We start from the raw sequence: 21307 nt of genomic DNA, 5'->3' as shown, positions 1-21307 counted from the left end.
TACTTATTTTCTCATACTTCTTTGAAAATGGTGAATGGAGTTATGATCACAAATTTTGCCACTTGCACTTAAGTCTTCTGGATTACTAAGAGCCTACAGGGCTATTTTCTGTCTTGTTTTCATATAAACTGTGAAGATCCCAGAGTAGTCTAAATTGGTAGTAATATTAAGTGGTGAGAGAGCACATGACTTGCCATAACCAAGCCACCGAGCCCCACGCAAAGCTGTTTCATTTAGGATGACCTGGACTGGGGTGGGTGAGTTTCCCTCCTGACCCCAAAGACCCAGCCCTGACAACTGAAAACCTCCAGAACCGCGCAGCTGTGAGTTATGCCTCACACCACTAATATTCCAAGAGCAGTGCACCACATTTGAAGGTGGTCAAGGTAAAGGGCACCAATCTTAAAGGGAAAGATATACATATATATGTGTATGTGTGTGTATATATATATATCGTCCTTGGATGAAATAGCAATCTTCATGCACTTTCCTCTAAGGAAAATTTCAGCAGTTTTTCATAACAAACAATACAAAATAAATTATTTTGGATCTGCTTTGGGACAGGGATGTGGTTCTGGAAGGAAGCTCCCAAAATACAGTGGTGGGAAGGTGTAATAGCGGTGGAATTGGTGCACAAATATTCAATATAATCAAATATTGTGAACTACTTTATAAAAACTTTTATTTTAAATAGTAAATAGTTATTATTTATTGGGTTTCCATTAAGAACCAGGACTATAAAGTAATGAACTACATGATGTGAACTTGCTGAAGGTTGAATTCACCCCGAAATCTATTATCAACACTTCCTGTGAGCTCATTTAATCCAAATAGCTTCTACTACAGTCCAGAAGGTCAGATATACCCATTAAGGTGTCCCACTTACTTGAATCAAAGAACTCTTAAATATGAATCCATTCCCCGAAGAAGGGTTGTTCTTCTAACACATCCCCCCAATGCACCACACCCCTTTGCAGGTTGAATTCAACCTTCAGCAAGTTCACTATAGTTCATTACTTTAGGGTGGCTGACTCTTAATGGATACCCAATAAATGATAACCATTTACTGGAAACTGACCTAGAGCCTGCTGTCACTTGTTACAGTATTTCCTACATAGATACTGACTGGTCTAAGTACAGAGACTTGGCAGAGCAGAGTACAGCCTCCATGTTTTCTTCTTGGTAAAACCATTTCTTAATCCAGTGAGATGAAAAAGAGAAACCTCATGTTCTGTGGTCTGGTTCTGAGTTTGGCCACTGAGACCAAAGCCAAGAGATAGGTATAGATGTGTTGAGCACATGTGAACAGGATTCTCCCTGGGTCCAGTTCATATACAGAAATTCTTAGAAAAACTTTAGGGTGCCTGGCTCTTAATGGAAACCCAATAAATGATAACCATTTACTGGAAGCTGACCTAGAGCCTGCTGCTCCTTGTTATAGTATTTCCTACATGGATACTGACTGAGGGCAAGTGCTGAGATATGACCCAAGGACAGATTAAATTTATGGGGCTGGGAATTAAAGATAGAGAGTGTAGTCATCCTGTTTGTTTTTTTGTGTGTGTGTGGTTTTTGTTGTTGTTTTGTTTTGATTTTTACTTTGTGAGACATCGGCATTCTGTGGTCCTGGGGGGAACTGTTTCTTCCAGATTCAGCTAATTCCAAAAAATAACACATAACATGGCTGAGAACAAAGCCTTGATAAGCAATCCAGACAAACCCAACTCTATACACCCACACCCACCGCCGTTCATCCACCTTCTTTTATCAGGCATTTGTCATTTGGAATGTTCTACCCCTGTTCAAATCATTCCAGGGCCAGGAATCAGACAGACTTCCAGGGAATGCCCAATGGCCTAGAAATAAATTCACTGAAATTATTCAAATTAGTTAAGTCTTAGCCTACCTAGTTTGTTTACTCTGCCTGCCCACAGTATTTTTCCTGAAAAAAATCAGAATGAACTCTTTGAAGGGGATGTGTGATTCTGTGGGGAAGTACATATTTCACATTGTAAAGTCTCCAATGGAGACGTTACTGGGCCCGCTCGAGCAAATCGACGATCAACGGGAGGGCCTTTACCTTTACTTTACCTTATACATTTTGAGATAATTCATATTAATTATCCCTTACATTTTCTGTCTTATAATCTTGTTAGAATTGAGAGGCCATTTTTTACTTGAGTGCATATAAAAATAATGAGGTTCTGTATCATTCAGTTCACCTACTCAAGGTGTACAATTCACTGGCTTTTAGAGTAATCACAGTGTTGTGAAGCCATTGCTGCAATCAATAGTTGAATGTTTTCATTATTCAGTAAATGTAATGACCCATTACATTTTAGCTAACACTCCCCCAGTCATCACTTCCACCTCAGTAACAGTCAAACCTTAACTTTCTGTTTCTCCAGATGATTTATTCTGGGAACTTCACATAAATGGATTCTAGAGCATGTGGTCTTTTTATTAGCCTTTTCATTAGTATGCTTTTCCAAAGTTTCACACAAGTTAAAGTGTGTATCATTGTTTTCTGCACATACATGACCAAGTAATAATTCATTGTATGGACACAGCACATGTTGCTTATTTACTCATCAATCGTTGGACAATTGAGTTGCCTCCTTTTCCCCTGCTATTAAAACTTACGTACCAGTTTCTCATATATATATACATATATATATATATAGAGAGAGAGAGAGAGAGAGAGAGCTCTTGATCACTTTACATCCCGTTACTCATCAATTTGCTTGAGCAGGTGCCAGTAATGTCTCCATTCATGCCTGTTGAGTGCTAGTGTAGTCCAATGGCGTCTTCTCGCTCCAGGAACACAAAGAGCTTCAAACTGATCATTCAGGGTCTTGACGAAGAAGTCTGACCATCTCTTAGGTGGGCGGCCATACGATCTTTTGATGTCCCATAGAATCCAGTAGGTAACGGCTCTAGTCCAGTGGTCGTCTCCAAATCGCATTATGTGTCCAGCCCATCTGATTTTCGACGCCTTGACAAACAAGACAGCGTCCCTGATTCTCGATCATCAATGGAAGTCTTTGAATTCTTCCCCTCACTTGAGTGAAGTGTGGTAGTCCAAGCATAGCTCTTTCAATTATTCTTTGGGAGACCTGAATAGCGTTCTCATCCTGTTTTCGTAGGGCCCAGGTCTCTGAGGCATATGTTAATGCAGGAAGAACAGTGGAATCGAAGATATGTGCCCAGAGCCACAGGCTCTTCTTTCTCTTAGCTACTTCTTAGATGCTCTTGAAGGCATTCCAAGCCACTCTCTTCCTCCTGCGCAACTCAGGTGCCAGGTCATCCGTCATGTTGACTTCTCGACCTAGGTACACATAACTGTTGCATTTGGAGATATTCATTCCATTGAGAGCAAATGGAACATCAGGAACGAGTCCATTTATCATAAACATTGTCTTCATGAGATTCAGCTGTAGTCCGATCTTTCCACACTCCCGGTCGAAGTTGGCCAGCATTTGTGCTGTTTGGCTAATGTTTGGTGTTATTAGAACAATGTCATCAGTGAAGTGAAGGTGGTGTAGTTGCCGACTGTCTGTCTTCACTCCCATTCCTTCCCATTCCAGCCATCACAAGGATGGCACTGAAGAATTTCGGTGAAATGGTATCACCCTGCCAAACCCCTCTCTTGACATGGATGATCACTTCCTTGTAGAATGGTGAGATCCTGGTAGTGAATCCTTAGTACAGCTCACAGAGTATCCTGATGTATTGAGTTTGAATGCTCTGTTTGGCTAGGGCTTTGATGACCGCTTCAGCCTCAACAGAATCAAAGCCCTTCTTTAAATCAATGAATGGTTAGATAGAACGGCATCTTTAACTCCCAAGAAACCTCAATGAGCTTGGTTACCATGTGGATATGTTCGATGATGCTGAATCCTTTTAAGAACCTGGCTTGTTTGTATGGTTGTCCTTCATCTAGTATTTTGCCAGTCCTATTCAGGATAACTTGAGTGAACAGCTTGTAGACAACAGACAAATTGAGCGATAGTTACCAATGTCATAGATGTCTCTCTTCTTGTAAAGTAGAACAGTCCTGCTGGTTTTCCACTGGGATGGAACCTTGCATTCAGACAGGTAGCATGTGAAGAGCCAAGCCAGTGTATTGACGAGTACTGATGGCAGGTTCTTCAGGTGTTCGGGTCTGACCCTGTCTGGCTTGGGGGCTGTTCATTTCTTTACCGACAGATTTCAAAAGGGACAACATCGGGAATGAAATATCCATCCTGCAGAATTTGTCATGTGGGTAGGTGGACGTGGCTATATAAGAGATCCGAGTAGAAGTCATGAATAATCTTACCATCCCCCTTCTGGAAGATGTGATAGATTCATCAGGACATTGGAGGGAAGTCATCTTGGTCTTGAAATTGGTGAAGGACAGGTGGGCATTGCGAATGCTTTTCCTGGCTTCTGCTGCATCTGCCAGCACTACTGCTCTTCTCTCTTTGAGGTCTTCCTTTATCACTTCTCTGTACTGCTTTGCGAACTTGGACATTTGCTTGCAGTTGCCTGAGGCTTGTGCCAAGATTTTTCGAAGACAGGTGACTTTTTGTGGCTAACTCTCTCGAGGCATTCCTGGCACAATCATGGAGGTGCTGAACCAATCGATCATATTCTTCGTCAATGTTGTCAACAACGGCATCTTCCCTTGTTGCCGCAGTAGTGCCAAAGAACTCCCAGTTGGTGGTTATTCTGGGAGTTCTCTTCTTAAACTTTGCAGCCCTTTCTCCCCGCTCTGTGAAGTATAATTTTGCACAAAGAAGACAGTTGTCTGATCCCATTTGGAATTTTGGGACAACAGTGACATTGGTCAGGCAAAACTGTCAATTGAATATGATGTGGTCAATTTTGTTGTGGAACCATCCACTGGGATACTCCCAAGTCCAACGTTTAGATTCGGCCTTCTGGAACTGTGAGTTACCATGAGTGGTCTTGGTCAACATGATGAACTCAGATAGTCTCTCACACTGTTCATTCCATTCTAGGCCATGGGTCCCAATGTGGCTGATCTTCTCAGTCCTATCTTGGCATTAAAATCACTGACAATTATCTTGTAGAAGGTGTGGTCTTCTTTATAGAACTTCTCCAACTCCATGTAGAACTTCTCAATTTCTTCTTCATCATAATTGAATGTTGGTGTGTGGACAACAAGATAGAAACTGCTGGAAGTGAGCTACATCTATTCAAGTGTGACTGTCCGATTAGGGCTGTTAGGTATTCAACTGAATCAATGCTATGGCCAAGTTCGTGTTGACAAGGACATCAATACCACCGACGCCTATTTTATTACGTGTTCTGAGGAACAGTCGTTCTCCAGTGTCGAAAATGGCATGATGTGGTTAATGCCTTCTCGTCTCTGTCAGATCAATGATGTTGTACTTGATCTTTCACACCTGCACCATCAGGTCCTCAATGGATGCATCTGATGCCAGCGTACGTGCATTGAAAGTACAGACAGTCATTTTTGTCCTTCGTTTTGGCAGCCTAGATCAGTCTTAAGATTTTATCAGCCTCTCCTTCCTCATCCTTCTCAGTAGCTTGCCAGGCTCTCCAAGAGGGATAAAGGCTTTTAGGGTGGCCTCTAATCACCCTTGCAGGTGTTCCTATGTTTCAAACCACATTTGAACCCCATCAAATATGGTGCAGTAATCTTGGAAGATGGGTATTAAGTGTGTTATGATGTTTTATGAATGAAAAGCGGCCACGCAGTCTGGAAAGAGGCCTAAAGTGTGGCGGCAGCTGAGTAGTAGAGGTAGTGGAGGGAGTGGAGGTCTGCCGATGAGGTATTTATCTGGTACCAGTAGGGTGGGGCTTCTAGGTGTGATCCCTGGGTCATCAAAGATTAGTGGAAGCAGGCAAGGCAGGGTAGGTTGGGGATTCTGGGGGTTTAACCCCTGGGTCACCAGAGATTGGTGGGAGTAGGCAGAGGATCTCTGTTTCCAGGTTCTGTTGAGCCTCTCTCTCTCTCTATATATATATATATATGTATGTATGTATATACATGTATATATATAGAGAGAGAGAGAGAGAGAGTAATAGAGTTGCTAAGTCATATGGTAACTTCATGTTTAGTTACTTTAAGAACTATCATAGAGTTTTCCAAAGTGATAACCACTGAATAGTCTATAACTATATGATGCAATTCTAAATGGTTGTTATTGAGTCATTAATTATCCACAGCCTCAAGCATACTTGTTCTTATCTGTACTTTTGATTATACCATTCATGTATGAAGTTATACCTCAGTGCGGTTGTGGTTTATACTTTCCTGGAAACTAAAACAGCTGGGGTCTTTTAATGTATAAAATCTAGTAACTTATTGCCAATTTTTTTAAATTGCATCATGAATTTAAGGATATACTTATAGATTACAAATTCTATCCCATGACCTATATGTCTATGCTTATGTCAGTATTACCAGTACTGATTACAGTTGTGTTCTTATTTTGAAATGAGAAAGAGTAAATCCTTCAACTTTCTTCTTTATTTCAAGGTTGCTTTATTATTCTGGGTCCCTTGAGTTTCCATATGAATTTAGGATTAACTTACCAGTTTCTACAGTAAATAAAAGGGTTCTGATTATTATTGCTGGTACTTAGTAAACCAATTTAGGGAACATTGGCATTTTAACAACAATAAATTTTGCAATGCTTAAGCAAGTAACTGATTTTTTTCATTTATTGCAAAATGTTTTATAGTTCTCATATCTTGCACTTATTTTGTTAAGTTTATTTGTATTTTATGATTTTATGCTATGGTAAGTGACCGTTTTTTAGAAATTATTTTCAATTTACATGTTGCATCAGTCACAGTCACAGTCCTCCTGTTGTTCATTGATTTGCTCAAGTGGCCCAGTAACCTCTCCATTTTGAGACTTGTTGTCACTGTGTTTGGCATATCGGATATGCCACGGGTAGCTTGCCAGGCCTTGCAGCGTGGGCAAGATACTCTTGGTAGCTTGCTGGGCTCTCCGAAAGGGGCAGAGGAATCAAACCCGGCTTGGCTGGGCTGACTGCACACAAGGCAAACACCCTACCGCTAATTTTGATATATTTTCTTGTCTTTCACAGTTCATTTATTATTTATAATGCATTGATAAATTCTAACAATTTTATTATTATAGGCACTTAGAATTTTTTATATAAAGATTCATATTGTCTGAGAAGAAACATAATTTTATGTTTCCCTTTTCAATTCTGTATCTAGTTGTCCATGTGCATTTTTATTATATCCCTGATTATACTAAAAAAATAATTAAAAGTAACTGTTGGGGCCAAAGATATAGTACAAGGTATAAGGTGTTTGCTTTAGATATAGCCAACCCCAGTTCAATATATGGCACCATGTATTGTGATCCACTGTCAGAAGTGGTCCCTGAACACAGAATCAGGAATAATCCCTGAGCACTGCCACCTCAAAACAAAAGAAAACAAAACAAAACCAGCAAGTACTTCTCTGACTTCTGAGAGCTGTTCTGACAAACTATTACACCTAAGTTGGGGACTGAGGGAAACCTGATTTATCACTGGTTACTCAGAACTTCAAATGAAAATCTGAAACTTGTGATTGGCACTTGAAGTCAGGTACTTTTGTGGGTCTGAGTTCTTGACTTGCGGGAATGGATACTCACTTCAATAGATAGTATCAGAACTGAACTGAATTCTAGGACTCCCAGTTTGTGTGGAGGAAATAGCTAATGTGGGGTATGGGTTCCACACATCTGGAGTCAGAAGTGTTGTAGGGTGAGTGAAACTGCAGATTTTCCCTACACACATTGTATCTGTGACACATCCACACGTATACAGAGGCCTACTCCTTACTGCTAAACCATTTGAAGAGAAAATCCTCTGACCCCACAACTGAAGTTTAAACCTTTATTATTTTTTAATTTATGGAGACTCTGTGGTTTGCAATACTGTTAATAATTGTGTCTCACGCACATTATTCCAATACCACACTCATCACCAGTGTACCCACATCCCTCTCCCAAGGGCCTCAATACCTCTCCCTTTCACCCCTCCCCCACCACCACCACCACCACCACCACCACCACCACAAACAACTTATGTGGATAAGTTCTCCCATTATGTTGTTTTTGAACTTTTGTTGACACCTAAGTTCCTCATATGAGAGAAACTATTCTGTATCAATATCACACTGATACCTAAAACAGAAACACTACCAAAAAATAAAATTATGGATCAATATCCCTCATGAACATTGATGCAAAGATCCTCAACAAATTCCTAGAGAACAAAATCCATCAATATATCAAAAGGATTATTTATCATGATCAAGTACAGTTCATCCCAGGGATGCAAGGATGGTACAATGTATACAAATTAATTGAAGTAACATACAATATCAACAAAAATAAACAATTTTTTCTTTGGTGATATGGTCATATCAATCAAAGTAAAGAATGCTTTTTATGAAATCAAACACCCATTAGTTAATTTTTTAAAATCTGAAAAAAATAGGAATAGGGGGATCATACCTCAAGATAGCAATGGCCATCTATAACAAACCAGTATCAAACTTAATGATAGAAAATTTAAAAAAGATTCTACTGAGATTAGGCACAAGGCAGAAATGTCCACTGTCACCACTCTTATTCAACATAATTTTGAAGGTCATTACCACAGCAACCAGACAAGAAAAAGATATTGAAGGGATCCAAATTGGAAACAACTAAGGATTACATGATACTACATATTGAAAACCCTAAAGATACTATTTATTAAAAACCTTTAAAACACCCTCGAAATAGTAAACCAATGTAGTAAGGTACTAAGTTACAAAATGAATACACAAAATTCCTCTGTACAAATAATGAGCTTGAAGAAAAAGATATTTAAAAGACAAATATAGTGCACCAAAACATCAAATACCTAGGAATCAACATAACAAGATTTACATAGTGAAAATTATACAGTGAAAATTTATACAGTGAAAATTATAATCACTGAAAAGTTCAACCTTTAGACCATATTTTATATATATACATAAATATTTCACTCTGCCATTTCCCTTGTGAAGCTAAATTCTATTTCCATTTTAATGCCTCATGACAACCAAATATCATGAAGAAAAAGAGTGCTCAGTGTTATCAGACACAATATAGTTAGTTATAAGCAGAAAATAGAGTTCCCAAAAGCATTCTTTGAAAAGGAACTTAACCAGATGATCCTCTACTTTTCCATAATGATAGAAAAGAGGTATATGGAATTCTAGTATTATATTGACCTTGATCAAAGATGCTTCCTTGTTTTAGAAATCTGGCTGAATCATAAAATCCTTGAACTTCAGGATACACAACTGTAAAACAGAGATTTTAAGAAAACTATATTAGAGGTTTGTTGTGAGTACTGAATGACATTTGGGTATAATGAGTCTAACTCTAAAGGGCTGCACAAAGGCTAGAAATTGTTTCCATAATGCTTCATAGACTTACTGCCTTGACCAGAGCCAATAAAGAGAAGATAAAAACCATGAGTTCAATGAGAACTAAATAGCTCATAAGAGCAAGAAGAAAGGGGTTTCCAATCAATACTTCTATAGTAAAAAATTAATCAAATCTGTCCTGAGCTCCCAAACTTCTATTATGTTTGAAAAGCAAGAAGTAGGCATCAAAGTACACCCTCCCATTTCAGAGTGAATCATGCTGCTAATCACCACTAGTAAAAGGAAGCTCAAAAGGAGGAATGCATCAGTACATTTTCACATTTGGAAAATGAAGCACTTAATTATGCAGTCTGTAATTAGCTTGTGAGTCTCACAAAAGGCACATAAGGAATATTAATGGTGGTTGCTTGCCATGTGACGGGGGAGCAGCATGTTAAGATATTTTAGCCATCCACCGTGCCCCCCTGGGAGGGAAGGGTGTCTGTCTCTTCCGCCATTTTCCCCCCTGGTAGCATGGTGGCCACTGCCTCGGAGCTTATTGGACAGCCAGGTATGAGCCAGCGCTGACGGGGCAACTGCGGCCTCATGGGATGGGGGGCGGAACCGGCACATCCTTCTTGCCCTGCCAAGACCATGAATTGCCCCCCATGAGCAGCTCTCCAACATGGCCATGGACCTAGAGGCACACAAACCAATCTCAGAACTATTTGCTTTGGCATAAATCACTCCAGACTTAGTGAAATATCAGAAATCCAAAATCGCATGGCTGCTACAGTGGCTGTGCAACATCATATGGTCTTCATAACCAGCAATTGAAAACAAATTATTTCACGATGCTTTTTCAGCAGGTTGGATTGTTGGGGGAAAATTCCAAATAATAATGGTCCATCTTTTGTCAAAATAATGAATGTTATCAAAGTAGAGAGAGAGTTAAGTGGAAATCATCTGCCACACAGGCACGGGAAAGGGAGGCACGGGGCTTATATGGGGGTTCTTGGTGGTGGAAAATGTGCACTGGTGAAGGGATGGGTGTTTGATCATTGTATGACCAAGACTTAAGCCTGAAAGCTTTGTAACTGTTCTCATGGTGATTCAATAAATAAATTTTTAAAAAAAGATATTTTGGCCATTCTATGGAAGGGGCCCCTGGGTACATTAAAATCACTAATAGCTTTAATCAACTACAGAGAAGCTCTAAGGGCTGTTTCCATCAGAACAATGATAACGGGAGACAAAGGCAAGATTCTTGACATATTATTCATGGCCATGGTTATCACCTAGGGCATTGCCTAATTAGATGTTTTAGTTCTAGTTGGTCATCTACAGAGATGGTCAAGGAATGTGATGAGATGATATTTTATGTTGGACATCCTGGAAGTCATGAGGTTTCATGGTTTCTTTTTAACTGGAGTTATACTTTCCTCCTGGTACATGTTTCCTTGGAAAGCAAGCCATTACCTAAAACCTGAGTTTCAAGGAACACAGAGCAAGTTGAAGGTAATAAAACCAAGTTGATTACTTTCTGGCCTAAGGTCAAGCAATGAGACTCTAAGTGCTGTGCAGCCATTGATAATTCAATTGCTGGTCAGACCACTGAAACAAGTGGTTAATTCCCTAATCAAACTTTGAGGTGTAACTTACTTTCCAATATGGTGGTTTCTGTCTTCTCTCAGGTCCCAGGAGAAGGGTAATTGGGTAGAGACTGAAAAGTGGCTGCCATTTTCCCTTCCCTACATCTACCTCTATTGCAGTACATTTGTACATTTGTGCAGTTTCTTCCATTAAAAGTATATTTTGTAATCCTTTGAGGCGAAATTTTAATTTAAAAAATTAAAAAGTGATATGTGCCAATTTTAAGTCTGTGTCTTAAGAGACGTTTCACTTTTTATTCTTGGAACCCTACCAAGGCATCCACAAAATAATCCCAGGCCAGTATGTTGGGTAATGAGAGATGTATAGCACAATCACACCAGCCACTGCCTCAGCCAAAACCACAATGCAGGGCCTCTGAGCCAGCCAGCACCTAACCACAAGCACATTCCTGGGAAACCATACCCAAAAACACGTAGAATTGTAAGCTAAAAAAATTGTGGTGGTTCTCAACTACTAAATCTGTCATACAGCAGGATGCTGGATATTTGATACACAAAGAGATGAATCCCATTCATAGTCCAAATTGATGGCAAATGCACTGGGAAAGAGGATGCCAAAGTAACCAAAATCAACTGGCTTCTGAAGAGTGATCACAAATACTAATCAAAGATGTTTCTAGCACTGGTACTATGTATGTTACCCAACCCTGGAAAAAGACTTCAACTGCCCACTTGGGTGAGTTTGAACATCAACTTCTGCAACTTTTGGTGGAAATAAACTCACCTATAACTCTTAACTCACTACTCTCTGTGCACAATCCTGTCTCTTTGGACAACCTTTGTTCACCCGTATCTATAGTTTGACCATGAACAGTTTCCCATAACTTTCCCAAAGATACAACTCACCATACAGCGAATTGGCAGTTGGCGAGTTAGTGGTAAGACAGTATCACTATAAAGGTAAAGGTAAAGGCCCTCCCGTTGATCATCGATTTGCTTGAGAAGTCCCAGTAACGTCTCCATTGGAGACTTTGTTGTTACTGTGTTTGGCATATCGAATACATCACGGGGAGCTTGCCAGGCTCTGCCGTGCGGGCGAGATACTATCTGTAGTTTACCCGGCTCTCGGAGAGGGGCGGAGGAATCGAACTCGGGTCGGCCATTTTGGCTGTGTGCAAGGCAAACGCCCTATGGCTGGCGCGCGCCTTTAGTCCCAGCTACTCAGGAGGCTGAGGATCGCTTGAGTCCAGGAGTTCTGGGCTGTAGTGTGCTATGCCGATTGGGTGTCCGCACTAAGTTCGACCGGGAGAGGAGGACCACCAGGTTGCCTAAGGAGGGGTGAACCGGCCCAGGTCGGAAACGGAGTATCACTATAGAGAAACCTTTTAAAGGACATCTTGGAAAAGTCAGGTTAGAGTTGGTGTTGGGGTGAGAGTTGAGGTTGGAACTGCAGTTAAGATTAGGATTGGGATTTAAAGTTAGGATTGGGTTTGGAGTTGGGGTTAATATTGGGGAGGGTTTCACTGGGATTAGGCTTAGGTTGGGGTTAGGGTTAGACTGGAGTTAGGGTTTGGGTTAAGATTAGGGTCATGATTACAGTCAGAGTTGGATTATGATTAAAGTTAGGTTTAGCATTAAGTTAAGGGTTTTGTTTGTGGTTAGATTAAGTTTGGAATTGTTTTTCGATTAGAAGTTATGGGTTAGAGTTTAGGTAAAAACTAGGGTTGGAAACAGGGGTCAGGAGGACTGCTAAATGGTTGGACATTTGCCACAAGTGTGTGTGAGGGGGAGAGAGTCAGGATAGAGAAGGGACTTGTATGACAATATAGTTAGAAATTATCACTCTGGTGCTCGCTTCAGCAGCACCTATACTAAAATTTACTATGTAGTGGTCAGAAAAGATGAAGTCATGAAATTTATATACAAGTAGTACTACATGGAAAGTATCATGTTAAGCGAAATGAGTCAGAGAGGGATAGACATAGGAAGATTGCATTCATCTGGGGGAACATAAAGTAACAACATAGGAGACTAACACCCAAAAATAGCCGAAATTAGTACCAGGAATTTTGCTCCATGGCTTAGAGGCCAGCCACACATGCTAGGGGAAAAGGAAGCTCAGGTAGAGAAGGGAGCACCAAATAAAGGGTGTCGGGAGGATCCTCCCAGGATGGGAGAAGCATGCTGAAAGTAGACTATAGACCAAATACGATTGCCACTCAATGCCTCTTTTGCAAACCACAACACCCAAAAGGAGAGAGAGAACAAAAGGGAATGCCCTCCCACAGAGGCAAGGTGGAATGGGGGTGATGGGGGGTGGGAGGGATATTGGAACTTGTGGTGGTAGGAAATGGGCACTGGTGTAGGGATGGGTATTTGATCATTTTATAATTGAAACCCAAGCACAAAATTTGTAAGTCTAAAACTGTACCTCATGGTGTCTCACTAATAAAAAATTTTTTTTAAAAAGTCAATTAATTGACTTTTAAGACTATTAATTGCATAAATAAATGAAAAGTTATACCAAAAAAAAAGTATCACTTTGGACAAGATCTGAGTGTTAAAGTAGGTAAACTGATAGGCATGAAAACCTTTCAGTATCTGAATTTCAAGCCATAATGCCCAAAGGACAGAGAGAGAGAAAGATAAAGAGAGAAAAAGAGAGAGAAAGAGAGAGGAAGGGAGGGGGAGAGAGAGAGAGGGAAAGAGAGAGAGTGCCTGTCATAGAGGCAGGTAGGGTCACAGGAGGAAAACTGGGGACATTTGTGGTAGGAAATATACACTGGGGAACAGGTGTTGGAACATTATATGACTAAAGTCAATCATGTACAACGTTGTAGCTGTGTCTCACTGTTATTCAATAAAAATGAAATACAATTAGGGTTTGAGTTAAAATTAATTTTGGGCTTACAATTAGGTTTGGGAATGGGTTAATGGATGAGGTTAGCACTAGGGTTATGGTTAGGTTTTATTGTTAAAGTTTGGGTAGACCTGGTGTAGTAAAATCCCATAGGCCCTGCAGATATCACCACCACATCCCTGAATTGTCCAACTCACTAGAACACCATGATTTTACTCCACACCTCTGCTCCACAAATGACTTCTTGATGTTCAATAAAACAACTTTTTGTCAGAACCCTCCATGATATTGAAGCTAAAGGCATCAAGGATAAACACCACTGACCAACCAAGTAGAAACAAATATAAACAGATGGGACTATATTAAACTAAGAAGCGTCTGCACCGCAAAAGAAACAGTGACCAAAATACAGAAAGAACCCACAGAACAGGAAAAAATATTTACCCAATATAGATCAGATAGGGGTTTAAAGTCAAGGATATATAAGACACTGGTAGAACTTTACAAGAAAAAAAACATCTTCTCGGGGCTGGAGTGATAGCACAGCGGGTAGGTCGTTTGCCTTGCACACGGCCAACCCGGATTCGATTCCGAGCAACCCATATGGTCCCCTGAGCACCGCCAGGAGTAATACCTGAGTGCAGGTATTAATCAGGAGTAACCCCTGTGCATAGCCAAAAAGAAAAAAAAATCTCCCCACCAAAAAATTGGGAGAAGAAATGAGTAGAAACATTCTCAAAACAATAAATTCAAATGACCAAAAGGCACATGAAAAAGTCCTCTACACTGCTAATCATCAGGGAGATGTAAATCAAAATAGCAATGAGATATCATCTTACACCACAGAAACTGGAACATATCAAAAAGAACAAAAACAACCAGTGCTGGTGAGGATGCGGGGAGAAAGGGAATACTGTTGGTGGGAATACTGATTGGTTCAGTCTTTTTGGAAAACAATATGGAAATTCCTCCAAAACCTAGAAATTGAGCTCCCATATGACCCAGTAATACCACTTCTGGGAATATATCCCAGGGACACACACAAAAAAAAAAAAAACAGTAGAAATTGCATGTTTATTGCAGCCGGAATCTGGAAAAAAAAAAAAACCCAAGTGCTGGAGAACAGATGACTTCACTTAATCACTTAATCACTTAACTTCCCGTTATTCGTCGATTTGCTCGAGTGGGCGCCAGTAACGTCTCCATTTGTCCCTGTCGCGTGCTAGTGTAGCCCAATGGCATCTGTTCGCTCCGGGAACATAAAGAGCCACAAACCGATCATTCATGATCTTGACGAAGAAGTCTGACCATCTGGTAGGTGGGCGGCCACGCGGTCTTTTTTTTTTTTTTTTTCTTTTATTAGTGAAACACCATGAGGTACAGTTGTAGATTTACAGTTTTTTGTGCTTGGGTTTCAATTATACAATGATGAAATACCCATCCCTCCACCAGTGCCCATTTTCCACCACCATAGATAATATCCCCCCCAACCCCATCCCCCCATACCCCCCTGCCTCTGTGGCAGGGCAATCCCCTGTGTTCTCTCTCTCCTTTTGGGTGTTGTGGTCTGCAAAAGAGGCATTGAGTGGCAAACATGTTCAGTCCATAGTCCACTTTCGACATGCATCTCCCCTCCTGGGAGGGTCCTCCAAACACCCTTTATTTGGTGTTCCCTTCTCTGTCTGAGCTGCCCTTTCCTCTAGAATGCCCGACTGGCCACTAAGCTATGGAGTAATCCTCCTGGTGCTGATCTCAGCTATTCTTGGGTATTAATCTCATATTTTGTTACTTTATATCCCCCAGATGAATGCAATCTTTCTATGTCTATCCCTCTCTTTCTGACTCATTTTGCTTAGCATGATACTTTCCATGTTGTACCACTTGTATGTAAATTTCATGACTTCATCTTTTCTAAGAGCTACATAGTACTCCATTGTGTAGATGTACCAAAGTTTCTTTAACCAGTCATCTGTTCTTGGGCATTCAGGTTTTTTCCAGTTTCTGGCTATTGTAAAGAGTGCTGCAATGAACAAACAAGTGCAGATGTCACTTCGACTATACATTTTTGCCTCTCTGGGATATATTCCCAGGAGTGGTATTGCTGGGTCAAATGGGAGCTCAATTTCTAATTTTTTGAGAATCGTCCATACTGTTTTCCAGAAGGGCTGAACCAGTGGACATTCCCACCAACAGTGAAGGAGTGTCCCTTTCTCGCCACATCCACGCCAGCATCGGTTGTTTTTGTTCTTTTGAATGTGGGCCAGTCTCTGAGGTGTGAGATGGTATCTCATTGTGGTTTTGATCTGCATCTCCCTGATGATTAATGATGTAGAGCATTTTCTCATGTGCTTTTTTGCCATTCGATTTCTTCTTTGAGAAAGTTTCTGTTCATTTCATTGCCCCATTTTTGGATGGGGTTGGATGTTTTCTTCTTGTGGAGTTTAACCAGTATTTTGTATATCCTGGATATCAACCCCTTGTCAGATGTGTATTCGGTGAATATCCTTTCCCATTCTGTAGACTGTCTTTGTATTTTGGTCACTGTTTCTTTGGAGGTGCAGAAGCTTCTTAGTTTAAGATAGTCCCATTTATCTATCTCTGTTTTCACTTGCTCGGCCAGTGGCGTGGCATCTTTGAAGATACCATTAGCTTCAATGTCATGGAGGGTTTTGCCAACTTTATCTTCAATGTACCTTATGGTTTCTGGTCTGATGTTGAGGTCTTTAATCCATTTTGATCTTACTTTTGTACATGGTGTTAGGCAGAGTTCTGAGCCTATTTTTTTGCATGTAGCGGTCCGGTCTTTTGACATCCCGTGGAATCCAGTCGGTAACAGCTCTAGTCCAGCGGTCGTCTTTAAATCTCATTACGTGACCAGCCCATCTGATTTTCGACTCCTTGGCAAATGAGGCAGCGTCCCTGATTCTTGATCGTCGACAGATGTCAGAACTCCGGATTCTTTCTCTCATTTGAGTGAAACGTGATATTCCAAGCATAGCTCTTTCTATTCTTCTTTGGGAGACCTGAATAGCGTTCTCATCTTGTTTGCGTAGGGCCGAGGTCTCTGAGGCATATGTTAATGCAGGAAGAACAGTGGAATCAAAGAGATGTGCCCGGAGCCGGAGGTTCTTCGTCCTCTTAGCTATTTCTTCGACATTCTTGAAGGCGTTCCAAGCCGCTGTCTTCCTCCTGCGCAGCTTGGGTGCCAGGTCATTTGTCATGTTGACCTCTCGACCTAGGTACACAGAGCTGTTGCATTCGGAAATGGTCGTTCCGTTGAGAGCGAATGGGGCGTCAGGAACGAGGCTGTTTCTCATAAACATTGTCTTCGTAAGATTCAGCTATAGTCCTACCTTTCCATACTCACGGTCAAAGTCGGCCAGCATTTGTGTCGTTTGGTGTTATTAAAACAATGTCATCAGCAAAGCGGAGGTGGTGTAGTTGCCGACCATCTATCTTCACTCCCATTCCTTCCCATTCCAGTCGTCGCATGATGTTCTCGAGGGTGGCACTGAAGAGTTTCGGTGAAATGGTATCACCCTGCCGCACCCCTCTCTTGACATCAACGATCACTTCTTTGTAGAATGGTGAGATCCTGGTAGTGAATCCACAATGCAGCTCACGGAGGATCCTGATGTATTGGGCTTGAATGCCCTGATTGGCTAGGGCTTCAATGACTGCTTCCGTCTCAACAGAATCAAAGGCCTTCTTTAAATCAATGAACATTAAACAGAGTGGCATCTTGAATTCCCGAGAAACCTCAATGAGCTTGGTTATCGTGTGGATATGGTCGATGATGCTGAATCCTTTGCGGAACCCGGCTTGCTCGCATGGTTGTCCTTCATCTAGTGTTCTGCCAATCCTATTTAGGATGACTCGAGTGAACAACTTGTAGATGACAGACAATAGGCAGATCGGGCGATAGTTGCCAATGTCATGGATGTCTCCCTTCTTGAACAGTAGTACGGTCCTGCTGGTTTTCCATTGGGATGGAACCTTGCATTCAGACAGGTAGCAAGTGAAGAGCCGAGCCAGTGTATTGATGAGTACTGACGGCAGGTTTTTCAGGTGTTCAGGTCTGACCTTGTCTGGGCCGGGTGCTGTTTGTTTCTTTACCGACAAAATGGCGTGTCGGATTTCGGAAGGGAGAACATTGGGAACAACATATCCATCCTGTGGAATTTGGTATGTCAGCAAGTGGACATGGCTATCGAAGAGATTTGAGTAGAAGTCATGGATAATCTTCTCCATTGCTGTTCTGGAGGATGTGATGGATCCATCAGGACGTCGGAGGGCAGTCATCTTGGTCTTGTAGTTGGCGAAGGACAGGCGGGCGTTACGAATACTTTTCCCGGCTTCTGCCGCATCTACCAGTATTTCTGCTCTTCTCTCTTTGAGGTCTTCCTTGATCGCATCTCTGCACTGCTTTGCGAGCTCGGACATTAGCTTGCGATTGCCTGAGGCATGCGCCAAACCACGCTGGCGAATTAGCTCAAGAGTTTTCGAAGATAGGCGATTTTTTGTGACTATCTCTCTCTTGGCGTTCCTCACACATTCATGGAGGTGCTGAACCAGTCGATTGTATTCCTCATCAATGTTGTCAACAATGGCATCTTCCCATGTTGCCGCAATAGTACCAAAGAGTTCCCAGTTGGTGGTCATTCTGGGAGTTCTCTTTTTGAACTTTGCAGCCCTTTCTCCCCGCTCTGTGAAGTAGAATTTTGCACGAAGGAGACGGTGGTCCAATCCCTTTCAAAATTTTGGGACAACAGTGACATCAGTCAGGCAAAACCATCAATTGAATATGATGTGGTCTATTTCGTTGTGGAATCGTCTACCGGGACACTCCAGACTCTTTAACCAGTCAACAGTTGACTGGTTAAAGAAATTTTAATACATCTGCACAATGGAATACTATGCAGCTGTTAGAAAAGATGAAATTTGCATATAAGTGGATGGACACGAAGTGTATCATGCTAAGTGAAATGAGTCAGACAGGGACAGACATAGAATGACTGCACTCATTTGTGAAATATAAAGTAACATGAGACTAATATCTAAGGACAGTAGAGAAAAGGGCCAGGAGGATTGCTCCACGGTTTGAAAGCTGGCCTCACTAGCTGGAGGAAAAGGTAGTTGGGATGAAGAAGAGACCACCAAGTCAATGATGGTTGGAGGGATCACTCGGGATGGGAGGTGCGTGCTGAAAGTAGACTAAGGAACAATCATGATGGCCTCTCGGTATCTGTACTGCAAACCATAATGCACAAAAGGAGAGAGAGAGAAAAAAAGAAGGTGCTTGACACAGAGGCAGGGCATGGGGTGGGCTAGGGGTGGTGGGAAGGATACTGGAAAGATTGGTGGTGGAAAATGCACACTGGTGGAGGGACGGGTGTTTGATCATTGTATGACTGAAACTTAATCATGAAAAATTGTAACTATCTCACGGTGATTCAATTAAAAAACTTTTTCTTTAATTTACTCACACAGGTCAAAAAAATCAACTCTTTACCCTGTAGAGCGTTGTAGGCAGCAATGGAGGAGCAGAGGAGCTAAGTCATGAACCCCGTGTACATCAGAATTATCAGAAGAACTTGTTTTTAACAAGCCCAGTTTTCCGGGTTCCACACTCAGAGAATCTGATTTGGAAAAATTCTGTGGGAACCCAGGAGGATATCTTTAATTGGACTCTCTGCTAGGTTGACCTTTTGGCACTCTTTAATAAAGTTGCCCTTGACTTCTCAAAGTTTACATTTCCTCCACTGCCACCCTCCCGCGACCCTGCTGTAAAATCTACGACTATCATCTCTGCTCCTGTGATCTTATAAACATAAGACATAAACATAAGACTGTGATCTTATAAACATAACAGACTCAGGCCAGACCCAAGCTCTCCAAGTGTCCAACTACACCTCTGCACACAGGGAGGAGGGTTTCTGGACTCTGCAGGTGACTTGTTCTGCCCCAAAATAGCTACTCAGCCTCAACCCCCTGGAAAGTGATGAGTCAGATCACTCTTTACAGCCTTGAACGTGATTAACAGAACAGACTACATTCTCTTGAAACCTTGTCTTCTTCCCTAGGCAAAGAGAAGAGAGTACATCTGGGACTTTTGTTAGAGAAATAACCTTTTCAGCTACTCATAGAAATGAGCAGGCTTGGGCTGGAGCGACAGCACAGCAGGTAGGGCATTTGCCTTTCACGCGGCCCGAACCCGGGTTCGATTCCCAGCATCCCATATGGTCCCCCGAGCACCACCAGGAGTAATTCCTGAGTGCAGAGCCAGGAGTAACCCCTGTGCACCGCCGGGCGTGACCCAAAAAGCAAAAAAAAAAAGAAAGAAATGAGCAGGATTGTTAAGAGTTCAGGAATCCTGATTGTCTTACACACACAGGCATGAACACACAAACACAGGGATACGTCAGCTGCCTGGTCTAAGTCCCAAACAACACCTATATACATACTTGTCCTCTGTATAGCAAAAGGGTTTAAGTGCATATGAGATTGTTGGAGACATTCTGAAGCAGAGCAATATTATCTCCATTGAGCATGATCCAACCCAGTTGTTTCCTTGACTTCGTTTTTGAGTGAATCTTTTCTGCATCATCTAACACGAGGTGCACACACTCATCAAAACCAATGATGAAGCCCTCCATCCATAGAGCCACTTGCTCATAAAGCCATGCCTGAATCGGAGATCTATTTTGCAATTATCTGAAGATGAGGTTGATGGGCTGCACCATCATCTTCTAGGAACAATGGGTGAAGTGAGAAATCGCTGAGAAGGTGCAGCAATTTGTGTTTTAGGTGTTTCCTTTGGAAAAACATTTATTTATTTTATTTATTTATTTTTTATTTATTTAATTTATTTATTTTTTGGGATCACACCGGCGACACACAGGGATTACTCTTGGCTCATGCACTCAGGAATTACGCCTGGCGGTACTCGGGGGACCATATGGGATGCTGGGAATCGAACCCAGGTCGGCCGTGTGCAAGGCAAACGCCCTACCCGCTGTGCTATCACTCCAGCCCCTGAAAATGTTGTTTTAAAATATTTGTTCGTATTGTTTGAATCCCTGTTATTACCAAATGACAATAAATGCTGGGGAATTGTTTGTTTTTTAAAATAATAGATAAATGCACATAAAATTATAAAACTCTCTTTAATGGCATCGTCTTGTAAAGCTAACATAGTTTAAAAACATTTATTCATATTGTTTGGATCACTGTTATGTTATTACCAGATGGCAATAAATGCTGGTGGATTGCTTTTATTTTTAAAAAAAAATAAATAAATGCATATAAAATTATAATCCTCTCTTGAATGGCTTCATCTTGTAAAGCTAATCATGGATATCCTTCTTTGACCCCATCATAAATAGAGAAAACCCTGAGCCTAGCTACTTGATCCAATTCAGGACAATTC

Source organism: Sorex fumeus, unplaced genomic scaffold (assembly GCF_029834395.1).
Source record: "Sorex fumeus unplaced genomic scaffold, SorFum_2.1 ptg000072l, whole genome shotgun sequence".
NCBI lineage: Eukaryota > Metazoa > Chordata > Mammalia > Eulipotyphla > Soricidae > Sorex > Sorex fumeus.
Note: the sequence above shows the minus strand (reverse complement) of the source record.